We start from the raw sequence: 17,511 nt of genomic DNA on the forward strand, positions 1-17,511 counted from the left end.
ACTGTAACTGCGCGCGGCAGCCGGCGGTTTTGATTGGCTGCAGTAAGGCCCCTCCTCTTCGGAACTGGGGAACGCGGAAGCGGGCTGTGGCAGTGAGGTAGGGAGTGAGGCGCACACGGGGCTGGGCTCTGTCCGCGGGAGCGGGGGGAAGGGGAGGCTGTGCCGACGCTCAGTCTGAGCCTGCGGGCAGGTGGTCCTGGGCCTGCTGTTGGGCGGCCAACGAGGCGCGGGTCGCGTCCTGCCCTCGTCGTAGTGCTGGCGGCGCCCCCCGGGGCAGCAGAGAAACTGAGAAGCAACCAGCTCACTGCGTCCGCGCTGCCGCCTTGGTCTGGCAGGCGGGGCGGGGGGAGGATATAACTGAAGCAGGGGAAGGGCAGGATCCTCCTAGGGGCTATCAGAGCTGTGGGGTAATGGGCACCTTTCCCACCACCAGTGACGGGGGGATTTCTGAGGGTGGGAGCAGAGACGGGGGGGGGGGAGTGCCGAGGCCTCGCCCTCGCCTCTCTGACCCCGCCTGAGCAGGGTCTAGGGGCAGCAGCATGGGGGTAATCCCAGAAGCATTGCTTGGGTTGGGGGCAGTGTCTGGGACTCTGTGCCCCCACCACCACCACTCTAGCAGGCGTGTGCGTTTCAAGCCCTAGTAGGAGGGTTTTTTCTTCCATATCCTTTAGACTGATCCATACTGGGAACTTGCATCGGCATAGATCCGGGTGTGAAATATCCACATCCTTGAATGATATCGCTAGGCTGACCTAACCCCTGGTGTAGACAGTACTAGGTTGATGGAAGAATTCTTTTGCCTTTCTGGGAGGTGGATTAATTACAGCAATGGGAGAACCCGTCCTGCCAGCATAAGTAATGTCTACACTGAAGCGCTACAGTTGGTAGCCCTGCTCAGTTCATTGGCTTAGATGTCTGCTTTTACATTAATGGTATGAGTGCACTTTTTGTACATGCATCAGACTTGGCTTCCTTTTGCCCTCTTAGGATAAAAGCTGCTGGAATGAAGAATGAATCTCTCATTTTGATTGTAACTGAGTACCTGTAAATGAAGAGTTCTTCTTGCTGATCAATGCTGGGCAAATTGTTTCTAAAGTTAACAAGCAAAGATTCATATATACAGATGCAGGTCTTTACTGGGAAATGATATTCCATTTAATTTAACAGCTCTAAACTACTATTGTAATGGAATATTTGTCATCTTTTTGTCCTAATCTGTAGGAATATATATCACCAGCTCCCATTCGCTAAATAAATATCTACTTTTTTCATACATGAGACCTATCCTAGAACATCTTGTTGTCGCTTCACTTCAAACTGAACAAGCTATAGATACAAAATCCAAGAACTGTAATTGGCAGTCATGCGATTAAAACCCTGCCTGTCTCTTTGAAAAGATAGGGGCAGCTCTAATACATTTTTGTGGGCATTTCTGATTTAAAGGATGCCTCTGATTTTCCTTTGACTTGTTTTTTAACTCATAGTAGAACTGCTTGGTATGCTGTAGTAGACAAGGGAACCTTTAAAGATTTAGTTTATCACGCTTTGCGCCATGGCCATGATACAGTATTTGTGAACCCTTGTATGGTTACTTCTTGTTATGTGAAGTACGTAAAGTGAAATGATTTCATTATAAGCGTGACTCAGAAATGTAGAATTGCAGTGCTGAGGTAACATCATTTTCTACTTGTTTTATTTAGGGTATATCTACACTGCCCACATTACAGTGCGGCCACGGCAGCACTGTGACTTGGGCAGTATAGTCTTGCTTTATCGCTGGGGGAGAGCTCTCCCGGCGGTAAAAAATAAACACCCTGAACCAGGGGTGGTAGCTTTATTGCTCCCGGCGATAAAGCACTGTCTATACTGGCACTTTTCAGTGCTAAAACTTTTGTCGCTCGGGGCGGGGGTGTTTTTTCAAAACTTTAGTCGTTCAGGGGTTTAGTGCTGAAAGTGGCAGTGTAGACACAGCTCAGTGAATTCATCAACAGTGGGACTTATATTTTTATTGTAAAATGTGATGAATCAAGGAATAAAAAAGTCCATTGTTTTAATGAAGCACAAAAAAGAAGGGTATTTTAATAACTGGTTTGATTTTGCAGGTAAATTTAGAATGATTCTCTCTGTCACTGCTGGAAGCACATGAGATAGCAGAGTAGACTTAGAAAGAAGCAGATTCATCTATCAGTCTCTCCTGCTCAGGTCTTACTGCAGCTCCTGTGTGCTTGCTCATTTCATTATCCTCCTTTTCTTTATGGAAGTACTACATTGGTGGGGGGTTTTAAGTTTATGCACCAGACTTGATGGTGAGGCCAACTTGGAAATGCTTGAATAAAGATACAGTAATATTTGTGTCAGGGCTACAACACATTTTCTCACAACTAACTATTAAAAGGCACAAATTAATTAAAACCTCTTAATTTTTTAATTGCCCAGTGTGCTATTTTACGTTGTTGGCTCACTGAAATCATTACATGCATTAGGAAGCCTGTTAGATTATGAAATCCATAGTGACTCTTTCATCCGGCACCTGGTTTTGAAGAGGGTCTACATCTACCTCCAGGGTCTTTGCAGTGGACAGGATTTAATTTGTTGGCTCACCATGAAACTGATGTGGGGTGTGTTTGTTTTGTAAGTTAGCTTTCATCCTCTGAGGAATTTCAGTAAGACAAGACTACATGTGTGAATGTCAATTTTGGTGGAAGAGCTTCATCATGACTATTATATTTACATTAAGGTAACTGGATGTTGCTGTCACCACTGATCTGTTTTCTAAAAGTTTATTGAAGAACTGAACATTTTAAGATTGCTGGTGCTTAAATAACTGTAAATAAGAATGACAGTCTTGATTTGGGGCCTCTGTTTTTGAAGGTTCATACTTCAAGTGTTGGACTTATTAGTGCTGTCAGTCTAAAGAGGGCGGGAGTCTTTATGCAATACAGAATCTTGTGACAGTATTCTTCTTCTATCACTGGAAAAAGATGAAGAATAATTCCACCCCACCTGGAGGAGACAAAGGGATATCTGTTGATTTCCTGTGAAATGTTGCTTTAGGAAGTCAGAAAATAGCAATATAATAAAGGATACACTTATAAAAACTTACTTCTCTAATAAATCTAGGCAATCTTTTATTCAAACCAAACATTTATGGGCCATTGAAACAAACATATTCATCAGCTTTTGCATTTAAACATATAAGTTGCCCTTACAATGCAATCTTCTTCCCCCCCCCAGAGAACAACTTGGCTTTCAGTGGCAATTCACTATAACCAAAATTGCAATGCATTGAAATGATTTGGAACTTTTTTCAACATCACTAAACATGGAATTTCACTTTTAAGTGATAATCACTGTACTGTATATAATTTAGATTCTATAGGAGAAGCAGAATATTGTCTTCAGTTTAATTGGAAATTGCAGAGGAAATGTAGGTTGTAATTACCTAAATTGGAATTTGACTAGAATATTAGACTTACCATCTCTGCTCTTGTAGAAAAAGTATCATGGGATCATTAATGATCGTGGATGCTGAGGATTTCAGTAATATCTCATTTGAAAACTGGCATCTCCAACAGCACGGTGCCCCTTAGGTTAATGCTATGGTATAGGTTAAATGCAGACTTGAAGAGTGCCACTTATGAACTACCAACACCGCATCCTGCAGCAGTTTTCCTCAAAGTTTTCCCATCCAAATATTCACTGTGTCTAGCTTAGGGTGGAGACATCTGGTGAGATTGCAGTCTTTGATCCAAATGCAGGCATAAAAGATACCAGTTGCCTGTTTTCTTTCTTTTTTTTTTTTTTTTTTTAAGAGAGTGAAATAAACCAGTTTTAATGAGTGGTGTTTGGTTTCTGTTTTGTAATAAAAAAATAATCAACAGAAACTCTTCTGTTAGCTGTACTGTCAAATACAGCTGAAAGTGAAGGGATTGTTTTGTGTTCCATTTGAATTGTTTAAGCGATAGAGCATATCAAAGAATTTGCTGAAAAGTGTCTATAGAGAGAATAAGGTTTTAAGTTGCCATAAAATGCACACACAATCCTGAGTAACGTGTGTCAAGTTGTACATGATGTAGTTTTTTAGCCCCTGGCATTTTCTTCTACTTTCATAAAGGCTAACAGGATCTTGAGAGGGAGAAGAGCTGTTTTAGATTAATAGTAACTAAAATGAGAGTCAAGTGAAAAATACCATGGGCTTTTGACATGACAGATACACGTACATATGCTCTAGAAAACAATTGCATATACATAAGGGCAGAACAATCATTTTGCATACTGAGAAAGCAGTGCATCTTGAGACACGGTGTGAAACTGCAAGTTTTACATGAGCAAGTCTAAAGCTGGGAATAAGGGTGTGATTTATGTAAATCAGTTCATATTTTTATACCATATCCATCACTAATTTTTATTGCCTTAAAATAGGTCATGAAATGCATAAAAAAGTGTTCATGTAGCTTGCAGTAACTTCAAATTATAATTATAAATCAATGAATAGCGTATAGGACACACAATTTATTCTAAGCCAGAAAAAACATACTTCTGCTATAGGAATACACATGGGGGCTGTGTAAGCCTAGTAGTATGACTACATACCTGATTAGAACTGCTTGCTTCAGACTGTGTCACTCAGATTTATGATCAGGAGTCATGTATGTAACATTGACTTTTTCCCCGCTTAAAACTGCTTATTTCGTAGAATGACAAGGTGGGTGAGGTAATATCTTTTATTGGACCAACTTCTGTTGGTGGGAGAGACAAGCTTACACAGAGCTCTTCTTCAGGTCTGAGAAGCGTAATCAGAGTGTTCCACATTGTATTTAGCTGTGATAGATTGTTTAGCATAAATAGTTAACACATTTCAAGAGACCATTCAAGGTGAATGACATAAATAGCTGGTGTACCTGTCTCAGGGTTTTGATGAGAATGTTGAAGGCACAATGGAGTTTGTGGTGCCTGGATGTGCTAATGACTGTTAGTGGCAGGCAGGTGGGACCACACGTGGCATCATTCCTTCGTGAAAGTTTAATAGTGAGCTCGCAACAGTTAAGGACATCACAGATGGCATCAGAAGAGGGCAGTTGTGCTGAGGTTTGTCATAAGGTTTACTGCAAAAACAGCTAGGTGTTTCCTACCTAGCTTGGGCAACAAATTGTTGAACTCAGGACAGCTAGAAGAACAAAAATTTGCAATCACATATGGCAAGTACATTGTAAGTTGATATACCATACGAGAGAGATGCAGACAATAGCTATGCATCATTATCACAGCAGTGCAGCAATATGTATTGCACTCCTGGGCACAATACTATGCCTCTGCATATATAGAGGCACAGAGCTATATGTCAAAGAATATTGCAATGACATGTTTAATGGGTGTATGAATGATGCTGTTTGGAACAGCAGGTGCCGTATTCCTTACACCATTAGGTAGGCCCTTTCCCAATAGAAAATGCAATTCAAATATGTCTGAGACTTTCTAGCACATGTGTACATAGGTAGTAACCAGACTGCTGACTGGGTTGGATATGCTATACATCAGTTTGTGCAATTTTCAAAGGGCTATGATATACAGTATGTACGCTCTAGTGCACCCCTCATTGTAGTATTTTGGTACCTGTCATAAAGTCTCAAAGGGCTGGATTTCTCAGCTGTTTAGGTGCCTAAAGATGAAGATAGGTGCCCAGTGAGATTCTGAAAATGTAACAGGTACCTGTGCTATCTTTAGATGTCTAAATACCTTGAAAAACCTGGCCCGAAGGCATTATATTGCTTCAGACCTCATAATTTGAACAAAGCATGTGGACTGTTGGGACATTGTTTAACAGAGGATTGTACAAGAGTGATGACTTACCTCTTAAATGAACAACCTTGACCACTGCGTTTCATTTTATTCCATTGTACCCACTACTGTGCTATATCTGTGTATCCATGACGTGAACCTCACTGGATCCTACATCATTCTGTCTGGATGCCTTGTCATAGCACACATTTGTCTTTCTGTGCCATTTGGATGTGATTGACTTTTGATGGTTGTATTTGCATCTGTTCTGGGTTGCAGATTCTAATTAAGATGTTAACTAAAATGTACTCCTTAACTTATATTTTGTAGGTATTGAACCTCATAAGCCTAATTGGTCAAACTAGTAAAGAAATTTAATTTTAAATTTCTTTCTTCGAGGGATTTTTCTGGCATGTGGGAAATAGATGGCAGATCTTGCTATTGGCCAATGAGAGTTTTGTATGAGTAAGGGGAATAAGATTTAGACAGATTCAGGGATGTCCTACTTCTGGAAAGGTAGGTAAAATCAGTTAAGTTTATGCCCAAATTCTATCTTGAGCTGGTATGAATATTTGTCTGGGTAATAAGATTCAGTTGACTTTCTCAGCTGTAATCTGGCAAAGAATGGACCCTGGTGGTTGTAGTTACTAGGAAAAAGATGGAAGAATAAAATAATGCACATAAATAGTTACTAATCATGCTCTAGACTATTTCCCACTACACAACTAGGTTAGAAAGCTATTTCTAAAATAGACAATAATGGTATCACAAGCCACATATTTAGACAGCTTCAGCATGCTCTTTGAAGTCCAGTGCAGACCATCCCAAAGAGCAGCATTCTACAAGAAAGAAAATAGAGTAAAGCAATTTAGCAGAAAGGCACATTATTTTTTTTAAAATTCCAAATATTTTGTTACATTATCTTTCAATTTGTTTTTGCCTTTTAGGAAAAAGGTTAAAATTATCGGAAAAGATAGAAGATTTTGCACTAAAAAGTTCTGTTCCTTACTCTGATACTGACTTTTGTGGCCTTATGCAAGTCACTCAGCTTCTCTGTGCTGCTTCCCTCCCCTCACCCCCAACTCTGCAATTGAGATAATATGTAGTTTTGTAAAGTGCTTTTTTGGATTCCTTGGAGGAAAGGCCCTGCGAGTGCAAAGATTATTACTAGAAATAAATGTTAAAGTTATTACTATGATATAGGCCTTTTTTCCTTCTGTCATAAATGAGATACTTACTGGATTCTTTATGATAGCAAATTGACGTGAGCTTAGGAGACATTCAAAAACAAATTATTAAAAAGTTACTGAAGTTTGCTAATATAACGCAATAGGTTCTAATGAATATTAACTCAATATGAGGAGAGAACTTCTGACTTACACAATAAAGTATTTTCATCAAATGAATAAGCAGAGACCACCACAGTTACTCCCTTCAGAGACATCCTAGTAACCTTACAAAAGATTGTTTAATAAAAGGTACTGAGGGATTGAAAGTTTTGGGAATTATCTCATTGGAATAATACAAACAATCCTACATCTGCTACACAGACTTGTAGATGAGTTTTCAGTCTAGCATTCATTGTGTGAATGGGTGTCCTCAAACAGACCAGATGGATAGATCAGAGATGCCCCCCCCCCCCCCCCCCCCAAAAAAAAAAAAGTCTGATCTTTAGCTGTAATTGGTTCACTCACACAATGACAGAGGGAATGAGAACTTTGCATAAGGACAAAAATTTAGCCAAATTATTGTTTATATTAGAAGAAAAAAATTAATGCAAGAGCAAAGTGAGGCTGTCTATCCTATCACAAGCTGCATTTGTTTTTACAAATAAGGCAAATGATTATGAAAGGGATTGTTTGTTTATAGGCCTACAAAAGGATCTTACAGGCCACTATTTTCAACCTAGTAACTGGACAGGAAAGAGGGAGCACAGGGCTTTCTATATGCAGTTAGCTGTGTTCAGCGTATGGAGGAAGTTTTTCAATTAATCTTTCCTCAGGTTTTTGAATCTGAACAAATTAGAACAGCTTAGAAAGTTGCTAGAAAAAAATTGTATTGTGTGGATTTATATTAAATTTCACCACATGAAAATTAATCTTGAAATAAAAGTAATACAGGGAGTATAACTTAAAATGCCTATGGATGCAATGGGGGGACTGTCTGGGCTGAAGCATTAATTTCAATGGGAGACATGGATGCACATCAGAGAGCAACATTTTCCCCTTGCCTCCCTCCTCCCCTCCCCCAATATAATCAACAGTTTTTTCACTGGAGTACCACTAGGATAGATGGCAAAGGAAATGCTCTTATGAGACTCAGTTTTGATAGCCTCTTGAATGCACCTTTAGAGAGAACAAAAGAGCTTGTTTTCCCTTATCCTTAGTCAAGAAAATACATTTCTTCATACATAGGTAAAAAAAATATATTTTAAATTTAGGAAATACCTTTCTTAGATCTTGTCTACACTAAGGATTTCAGTATCACCAATCGCAAGTGTTATAAAAGCATGACCCAGGCCTCCAAAATCATTTGATTGATTGAATCATTTGATTCAAATCATCATTGATTTTTTTGAGCCTTTATGTTACACTTGAGTCATATCTTCAATATTTTCTCTGCAAACATGATGGCTAGAAACTTACTTTTTGGGGATAAATGCAAACTGAGCTGTTCATATAATTAGAGGACTCATGGAGCTGCTGCTTTAAATACCATGAGACTAGTGATAAAATCTTGACAACTGGCAATACTGAACTTTTTTCTAAGACTTTCCCACCATGGCTCACAACATACATTATTTTAGTTGGAGTTTTATCATGATTTTGTCTGCTTGATGCAAACCAAATAAAAGTTGATTTTAGCTTTATGTGAACATGCTTAAAAATGCAGTGGGCGATGCATAACACTAGAGAGCTATATAGTATTAATAACGTTTGAAACTTCACGATAGGGTAATGTAACTGCAAACTAAACAGGAATTGATTGCACAGATTGAAAAATTGTTTTTTCTGTGTATGGTATATTTAGTGCTTAAGTGACGAATACACTGAAAATTAAGGACCCAGTCTTGAAAACACTGAGGCCTTGTCTAGGCTATAATTTAAGGTGTGACGTTAGCATGTTAGTTAACTAACCCAATAATATCACACCTTAAATCCTAGGCTAGATGAAGCATTACATGGTCATTACCATGAATGTTCCCATTGAAGAGAATGGCCCTACTTGCTCAAGAATGGGCCCTAATACTGTTAAAAAAGTGAAGATTGCTGAGAATAAAATGTAGGTGGTAGCTATTAAACAGAATTTTTTAAAGGGATTATCCCATCTATGTGGTAATAGAGTCTTTGGTTCAGGTTTCAAATTAGTTTAGTTTCAAACATTCCATGGTTGGTTGCTAATTAGAATTATTTTACTTTCTTGATAAAATACCTAGAAGGCCTGACCAGGTTCAGAGCTCTGCTGCATAGACTTTCTACAGATATACAGATATGTTCCCTGCCCTAAAGAGTTTACAGTCCAAGGCTCCAGTTCTGCAGATGTTTAACTGCATGCAGTATGAAAAGTTCAGTTGAAAACAATGGGGCTATTCACAGTGTCTAAAGTTAAGCATATGCATAAGGTTTGCAGGATCGGGGCCTAAAATAATCTCTTGTGTTTAGGTCTCAAATTACATAGGATAATCTATTTTTTTCCTCCCATAGTTCATGGCTGTAGGGGGAGTAGGAGTAGGTGTGTAACTACTATTTTTTTAATTAAAATGCATTTTTCCACGTTAATAAAATTTTCCCAAGAACCCTCCAACTTCTCTCTTTCCTTGGGTAACTGGGAAAGTGTTCAAGAGCCAAATATTTAAATCCCAGACCAAAGTATTAACCATCTTGTTGTTTCCTATCTATTGGTTTAACTCAACTCACTATCTTAAATGACACGCATTCTGTTGTCTTCTTTAGATATCTTTATGTTGCTGTTGAGCGTTTTCAGGATGTCCTTGTAACACATTGATTTACTGAACTGGACTCTTAAAGAAGTTAACATTCAAAGAATTAGTACTTCTTTTGCTTTTACAGGATAGACTTTCTGGTCTTTGAATAAACTTAGTGTATCAGATCTCAGCTCTAAATAAGACATATTAACAATTGTGGTGTTACAGATTCATTAATTTAAAATCAGAAACACAGCTGAAGAATATTGAATGATCACCATAGCTAGGTTAGTTACTTACTGACTTGTAACCCAAATGTAAACATAAAATCAATATTATAGAAGTTTCCCCTCTCCATCCTTAACACTATCATTAGTTGGAGGAGTGGAAAAATAGACATTGTCTTTCTGCAGTTTTATCTTTTTTACAGAATCTAAGCTTTTCTTCACTTTTTTTAAAATACCCATTCCTAATAATTCCTTGTTGTGGAAAGAGTCTTTTGTACATGAAATTTTTGCTAGGTTAATATACAATGTAATGTAAAAAGTCTCTCCATAAAAACTGTAACAGCGGGAAAAGTATGAAGTAGATCACCTATTCAGATCAGTCAGATGTTAAAGTCTAGCTAATGCTATTTAAAGTCTAGCTAGGACCATTTAAATGTATAGCAGTCTGAGAAAATAAACCTGAGTCAAAGAATTAAACAAACACATCCTTCACTGCTGTTAGATCATATTCCATTCCATCTTTACTCTCTGTCTCTTGTCTTGCTTTCTCACCCTCCCCCAGACTCTTCCAGACATTCTCAGGGTATGTCTGTACAACAAAGGTGTGATTGTAAACAGAAAGGCATACCTGCGTTGCTTTAAATCTAACCAGCACGAGTAATGAGTAATGAAGAGGTGGCGGCACAGAGTTCTGCACAGCTAGTAATCCCAGTACAAACGTGCCAGAGACCCTTGGTATGAACTTGGATTGCTAGCCTGTGCTGAAGTCATTAGCTAGATTAAAGATAGCATGGGTATACCTACCCACACTACAATCACATTTTTGTTTTATTGTATAGATATACCCATAGTCCTTTGTCTCATCTCCCCCCAGACTAAGGACTTGGCTACATTAGTTTTTGCACTAGGGTAGCTACACAGTGCAAACTCTAGTGTAGATTCACTGCTTCAGTCTTTAAAAGAAAAAAAACCCACCACCAAAAAACTTGCACCAGTGTCTGTCTAGATGACAAAAATTGTTTTAAAACCAGGGTCAACTGCACCATCGCAAGTCAATTTTTACACCAGCGTAGTGTGTGTACACTAGGGATTTGCACCGGTGTAGCTATGCCAGTGCACAAAACCCAGTGCAGACAAGGCCTTGCAGACAGGCTTCGTTTTTTCACCCTGTGTCTTGCCCCCATCGAGTGCTTATTTCTGATGAGAGGGGATAAGAGAGAAGATAAGTGCCATTGTAATTTACTAGTGCCTCTGGTGCCTTTTAAGTTCTGTTTAAGGGCTTGCCTACATAGGTATGTTCAGGCCACACTACTTCTGAAAGAGAACATTTAGGCCTTGGCTACACTTGCGAGTTACAGCGCAATAAAGCCGCGTACAGTGCAGTATCTCACTCCCCGTCCACACTGCCAAGGCACGTACAGCGTTGTATCTCCGGGGCTACAGCGCTGCTGGTACTCCACCTCCCCAAGAGGAATAAAGAGTATTGTGCTGCTGCGCTGCAGCGCCAGTGTGGCCGCCCAATGCGCTCTGATTGCCCTCCAGAAGTATTCGGCAGTATCCCACAATGCCTGTTCTAGCCAATCTGGTCATCAGTTTGAACTCTACTGCCCTGGCCTCAGGTGACCAACTGTCAGACCCTCCTTTTACATTCCCCGGGAATTTTAAAAATCCCCTTCCTGTTTGCTCAGCCAGGCGTGGAGTGCTATCAGCGAATCTTTCCAGGTGACCATCCCTCCACGCACCAAGCGAGCTCCAGTATGGAGCAATGGCGAGTTGCTGGACCTCATCAGTGTTTGGGGGGAGAAAGCTGTCCAGTCCCAGCTGCACTCCAGCCGTAGGAATTATGATACCTTCGGGCAGATATCAAGGGCCATGATGGAAAGGGGCCATGACCAGGACGCACTGCAGTGCAGGATTAAAGTGATGGAGCTGCAGAATGCCTACCACAAAGCCCGTGAGGAAAACGGCCGCTCGGGTGCTCCCCCCGCAACCTGCCGATTCTACAAAGAGCTGGATGCGATACTTGGGGGTGACCCCACCTCCACTCCGAGCACCACCATGGACACTTCAGAGCGGGAGGAGGAGGAAAGTGGGAGTGAGGGTGCTGGAGCAGGGGGAGACTCCCCAGAATCCCTGGAGGCATGCAGCCAGGAACTCTTCTTGAGCCAGGAGGAAGGTAGCCAGTCGCAGCGACCGGTACTTGTTGGAGGACAAACAGAAGAGCAGGTTCCCAGTAAGCGGCTTTTTTTCGGGAAGTTTTTTTTTTCGGGAAGGAATTTTTTCAGTGCGGGCTCTTTGGGAGAGGAGGGTTAGGGCTGCTTGCATGCTTAGATGCGGAATACTGCATTGATGTGGTCTATCACATTGCAGTAATCGGCCTCGGTAATCTCTTTGAAAGTCTCATCCAGAACATGGGCAATGCGCTTGTGCAGGTTTCTTGGGAGAGCCACCGGGGTCCTTGTCCCAGTCAGGCTAACGTGTCTGCGCCACTGTGCCACGAGGGGCGGGGGGACCATTGCTGCACACAGGCAAGCTGCATATGGGCCAGGGTGGAAGCCGCATTGCAGTAGAAGACCCTCCCTTGCTTCCCAGGTCACCCTCAGCAGCGAGATATCTTCCAGGATTAACTCCTGTGAAAAATGTTGAGACAGTGTTCAGTGTAGGTTCCCCCAGCAGTTGTTGGCTCTCCCCAAGGCATAGAAACCCAGAGGACAGTACAGCCCTGAAACAATCAGTCCCCCTTACCATTTTGGGGCTCCCGTGGGTTATGTGTGCTCTCTTTGGGATGGGAAAATTATGCTATTGTGTAGACTGTGTGTGCCCTCCTTAAGTGTGGGGGAATCATTACTCTGTCTGGTATAAACAATGCTGCCTCTGTTAAGTGTTGCATTTTACCTTTACAGATGCAACCTTGAGATCTCAGCTGTCCGTGTTATCACCGGCTGAGAGACTGCAAAAACTCTGGAAGAGACCGCGAAAAAGCAAAGAAGACATGCTGCAAGAAGTGATGCATCAATCTCTTAAAGAGAATTAAAAAGCGCAGGAGTGGTGGGAGAGCGAAAGCAGGATCCACCAGGAAAACACAGCGCACTGGCGGCGAAGTACGGAGCACCGGCAGCAAAGCACGGATCGGCTGATAAGCATCATGGAGCACCAAGTGGACTCTATCCAGGCGCTCGTAGCCATGCAGGCGGAGCACTACTGCGCCCGCCCCCCCCCTGCAGCCCTTGTCCCAAAACTCTTTCCCTTGTGCCCCCATGTCACCTCCAACCCACTTTCCCCAACATCCGTGTTCTTACCGCCACCAGCTGCCTCCAACACCTGTATCTTCACCACCCAGCCCTGAAAACTACGACCCTTACCCTCTGCACTCAACCCCCATCACCATGCAGTATAGCCATCCTGAAGTGCAGCACTGATTGCACAGCACTCCAGACAGGACATACACAAATCTGTGATTGTACCATTCCCCACCCGACCCCTTTGCCCTTTCTGATTTTCAGGCAGTTGTGTTTCTTTTCAATAAATGCATTTTGTTTTCAATAAATGGATTTTTTGGCTTTGAAAACAGTCTTTATTATTGCATAAAGTAAAAGATACCTTAGCCCAGGAAAGAAACAGGCACTGCAAATCAGCTTAACAAACACAGATTCCTACTAATATTGGAACCACTGCACTTCACTCCCGTGCAGGGCACCAGACATTACTGCTGGTTTTCAGCCTCAAATTGGTCCCTCAAGGCATCCCTAATCGTTGCAGCCCCGTGCTGGGCCCCTCTAATAGCCCTGCTCTCTGGCTGTGCAAATTCAGCCTCCAGGTGTTGAACCTCGACGGTCCATGCCTGACTGAATCTTTCATCCTTCCCTTCACAAATATTATGGAGGGTACAGCATGCGGATATAACCGCGGGGATACTGTTTTCGGCCAAGTCCAGCTTCCCATACAGAGATCGCCAGCGGCCCTTTAAACGGCCAAAAGCACACTCCACAGTCATTCGGCACCGGCTCAGCCTATAGTTGAACCGTTCCTTGCTGCTGTCAAGGCTCCCTGTGTAGGATTTCATGAACCACGGCATTAACGGGTAAGCGGGATCTCCAAGGATCACAATGGGCATTTCGACTTCCCCTACTGTGATCCTCCGCTCTGGGAAAAAAAATCCCGGCCTACAGCTTCCTGAACAGGCCAGTGTTTCGAAAGATGCGTGCATCATGCACCTTTCCGGGCCAGCCTGCGTTAATGTCAATGAAACGCCCACGGTGATCCACAAGCGCCTGGAGAACCATAGAGAAATACCTCTTTTGATTAACGTACTCGTATGCTAGGTGGGGTGGTGCCAGAATAGGAATATGCGTCCCATCTATTGCCCCTCCACAGTTAGGGAAACCCATTTGTGCAATGCCAGCCACAATGTTATGCACGTTACCCAGAGTCATGGTTCTTCTGAGCAGGATGCGATTAATGGCGCTGCAAACTTGCATCAACACGATTCCAACGGTCGACTTTCCCACTCCAAACTGGTTAGCGACCGATCGGTAGCTGTCTGGAGTTTTCAGCTTCCAGATTGCAATAGCCACCCGCTTCTCCACCAGCAGGGCAGCTCTCAATCTTGTGTCCTTGCGCCGCAGGGTGGGAGCAAGCTCCTCACAGTCACATGAAAGTGGCTTTTCTCATCCAAAAGTTCTGCAGCAACTGCTCATCATCCCAGACTTGCATGACGATGTGATCCCACCACTCAGTGCTTGTTTCCCGAGACCAAAAGCGGCGTTCCACGCTGCTGAGCATGTCCGTGAATGCCACAAGCAATTTCGTGTCGTACACGTTACATGACTCGAAATCATCATTGGACTCCTCGATATCATTGTTGGACTCCTCACTGTCACTTTGGATCTTAAGGAATAGCTTGACTGCCAAACGTGACGTGCTGGCGAGACTTGTCAGCATTCTTCTCAGCATTTCGGGCTCCATTTCCCGCAGACCAAAACGGAACACAGACCGCGCTGCACAGAAACCGTTGAAAGATGGTGTTGAAAGATGGCTCCAAATGGCACCAATGTGGACGGAAACACAGGGATCGCTGGGATGCGAAAGCGATGCATCACGGGGCGTTGGGACAGGACCCAGAAAGCCTCGCCCCCTTCCCACAACCCACGGCGCCAGAATGAGAAGAGGTGCGCTGTGGGATAGCCGCCCATAATGCACTGCTCCCAATGTCCAGGGTGTATGCTTTCAATTACTTGTCTTAATTTCACAGCTTTAGTTATTTTGTTTTAATTCTCCTGCATGTTGCTGTGTAGACAAGCCCTAAGAGTAGGTATAGCAGTTACATCTTGGAGAAATGTGTATGGTTGATTGTGGTGCAGTTATTTTTAGAAACCAATCCTGCATCAATAAATGCAGTTGACTGCATCAATCATCTGACTGCCTTCTTAGCTACTGTCTATGCCCATTAAATTTGTTAGTCTATAAGGTGCCACAAGTACTCCTAGTTGTTTTTGCTGATGCAGACTAACCAGGCTACCACTCTGAAACCTGTCTATGATTTATAATCCTGCAAGAAACAAAATCATTTCATGGTGTTAAAACATTACTGGGCTCAGGCTGGGTCATTGTCTGCACACGATGGTGATGTAGTTGAACTGCTTGAAGGCTCATAACTTTCAGGACAGCACAGAGTCTGACTCCACTTGTATTTGATTATATGCAGCGTAGGGGAAGCTTTTGAAATCTTATCTGGAGGTGGGATTAGGGTTGCTAGGAATCTGTTTTTTGACTGGAGCGCCTTGTCGAAAAGGGACTCTGGTTGCTCTGGTCAGCACCACTGGTCTGGTTGGCAGTTCAGCCGGGGCTGAGGCAGTCTCCCTGCCTGCCCTGGCTCCATGTGGCTCCTGGAAGTAGCTGGCATGTCCCTGTGGCCTCTACGTGCAGGGGCAATCAGGGAAGCTTCGAGGGCCGGCTCCACAGTTCCTATTGGCAAGGAACCACGGGCGCAGAGCTGCCTGGCCGCCCTTGCACCTAGGAGCCAGACATGCCGGCCACTTCTGGGCGTCGTGCAGAGCCAGGGCAGGCAGAGAGCCTGCATTAGCCACACTGTGCCGCCGACTGGGAACCCCCTGAGGTAAGTGCCGCTTGGTTGGAGCCCGAACCCCCTCCTGCACCTCAACCCCTGGCCCCAGGTTTGAATCCCCTCCACACCCTAACTCCCTCCAAGAGCCCACACCCCAACCGCCTGCCTGAGCCCCCTCCTTCACCCAGACTCCCTCCTGGACCCTGCACCTCCTCCCGCACCCCAACCCCCAGCACTGAGCTCCCTCCTGCACCCCAAACCTCTCATTCCCCTGCCCCACCCCAGAGCCTGCACCCCCAGCTGGAGCCCTTACCCCCTCCTACACTCCAATCCCCTGCCCCAGCCCAGTGAAAGTGAGTGAGGGTGGGGTAGAGCGAGCGACCGAGGGAGGGGGGACGGAGTGAGGGATGGGGCCTCAGGGCAGGGGGCAGGGCAAGGATGTTCGGTTTTGTGCGTAGAAAGTTGGCAACCCTAGGTGGGATCACCAGAAGGCCTTGCTGGTAGGGAAAGGGCAAGGACATCGTACCAGGTCTATTGAAACTATTCCCTTTAGACACACATGCACTGAGCCAGCATGCTGACAGCTTTACTGGCGCAGGCCTTGTCTACACCATTTTGTCAGCAAAAGGCAGCATTTGCTCACAAAATAGTGGAGATGAACACACTGCAATGCTACTTTTGTTGGCAAAATAAAACCACCTTGACAAGAGGCATAAAGCTTTTTGTGGCAAAGTTAAAACAACAAAGTGTCAGTGTAGATGCTGCGTTCGTAATGTCGCTATAAAAGGCCTCCCCCACTATCCCACAATGCCTGCCATGACTGCTTTCCTCACTGTTTTGAATTTTGCTGCCCTGTATGCACAGGCAAGCTTCACAGGCATGCACCCCTCCCCTTTCAAAGCTCTTGGAAGTTCTGACAGCTGAGTATGTCACTCCACTCTGGCAGCAAAAAGCAAATCATTAATGTTGAATCCTGCTCTCTCTGGCACTAGGAACACAGCAGCAGGCAGTCTGCTGCTGCGAGGGGAGGGGGGGAACTCCTGCGAGGGGGGGGGACGGACTGCTGTGATGTGCAGAGACAGGGAGGGAAGTGGGGGCTGGTGTCGGGGTAGTGGTCCTCTCTTCCCCCTGCCTCAGGACTGCTTGCTTCCAACTGCTGTCTGAACTTAAAGAGAGAGCATGCCAACACACTCCCTCTCCCCCAACACCAATGTGACGTTGCATTCTATATGATTTTATGAAAATATGCTAATATAACTGGAATATGCTTCATGCAAAAGGTCTATTGTAAGGTGTCATTACAAATCTACTGAGTGTGATCATCCTATTTGTGTAAATGTACCACTCTTGTATCTGAAACTAGAAATATGAAATATAACTCTGAGGGCCTATTGTAATTATGCAACGTGTGGGCCATTAATGGTGGTTCGGAATCTTGATGACTCCCATTAACCAGGACAATTGACTGCAGATGGCTCTGTTTTACTTGTAAGTCTTCCTGTATGTGTGTGTGCTGG

The 17,511-nt window shown here is 43.6% G+C and overlaps 1 protein-coding gene across 1 annotated transcript in view; it reads left to right on the top strand.

The window, feature by feature from the left end:
• Positions 1–68: 68 nt before the first annotated feature.
• The window catches only part of XRCC4 (X-ray repair cross complementing 4), a 269,105-nt gene continuing 251,662 nt past the window's right edge, over positions 69–17,511 (top strand). The window contains exon 1 of the mRNA XM_024216445.1: positions 69–97. The gene's annotated coding sequence lies outside the window, so the exon portion shown is untranslated. The remainder of the gene's footprint in view (positions 98–17,511) is intronic.

Source organism: Terrapene carolina, unplaced genomic scaffold (assembly GCF_002925995.2).
Source record: "Terrapene carolina triunguis isolate 2854851 unplaced genomic scaffold, T_m_triunguis-2.0 Scaffold69, whole genome shotgun sequence".
In the NCBI taxonomy this organism is placed as follows: Eukaryota; Metazoa; Chordata; order Testudines; family Emydidae; genus Terrapene; species Terrapene triunguis.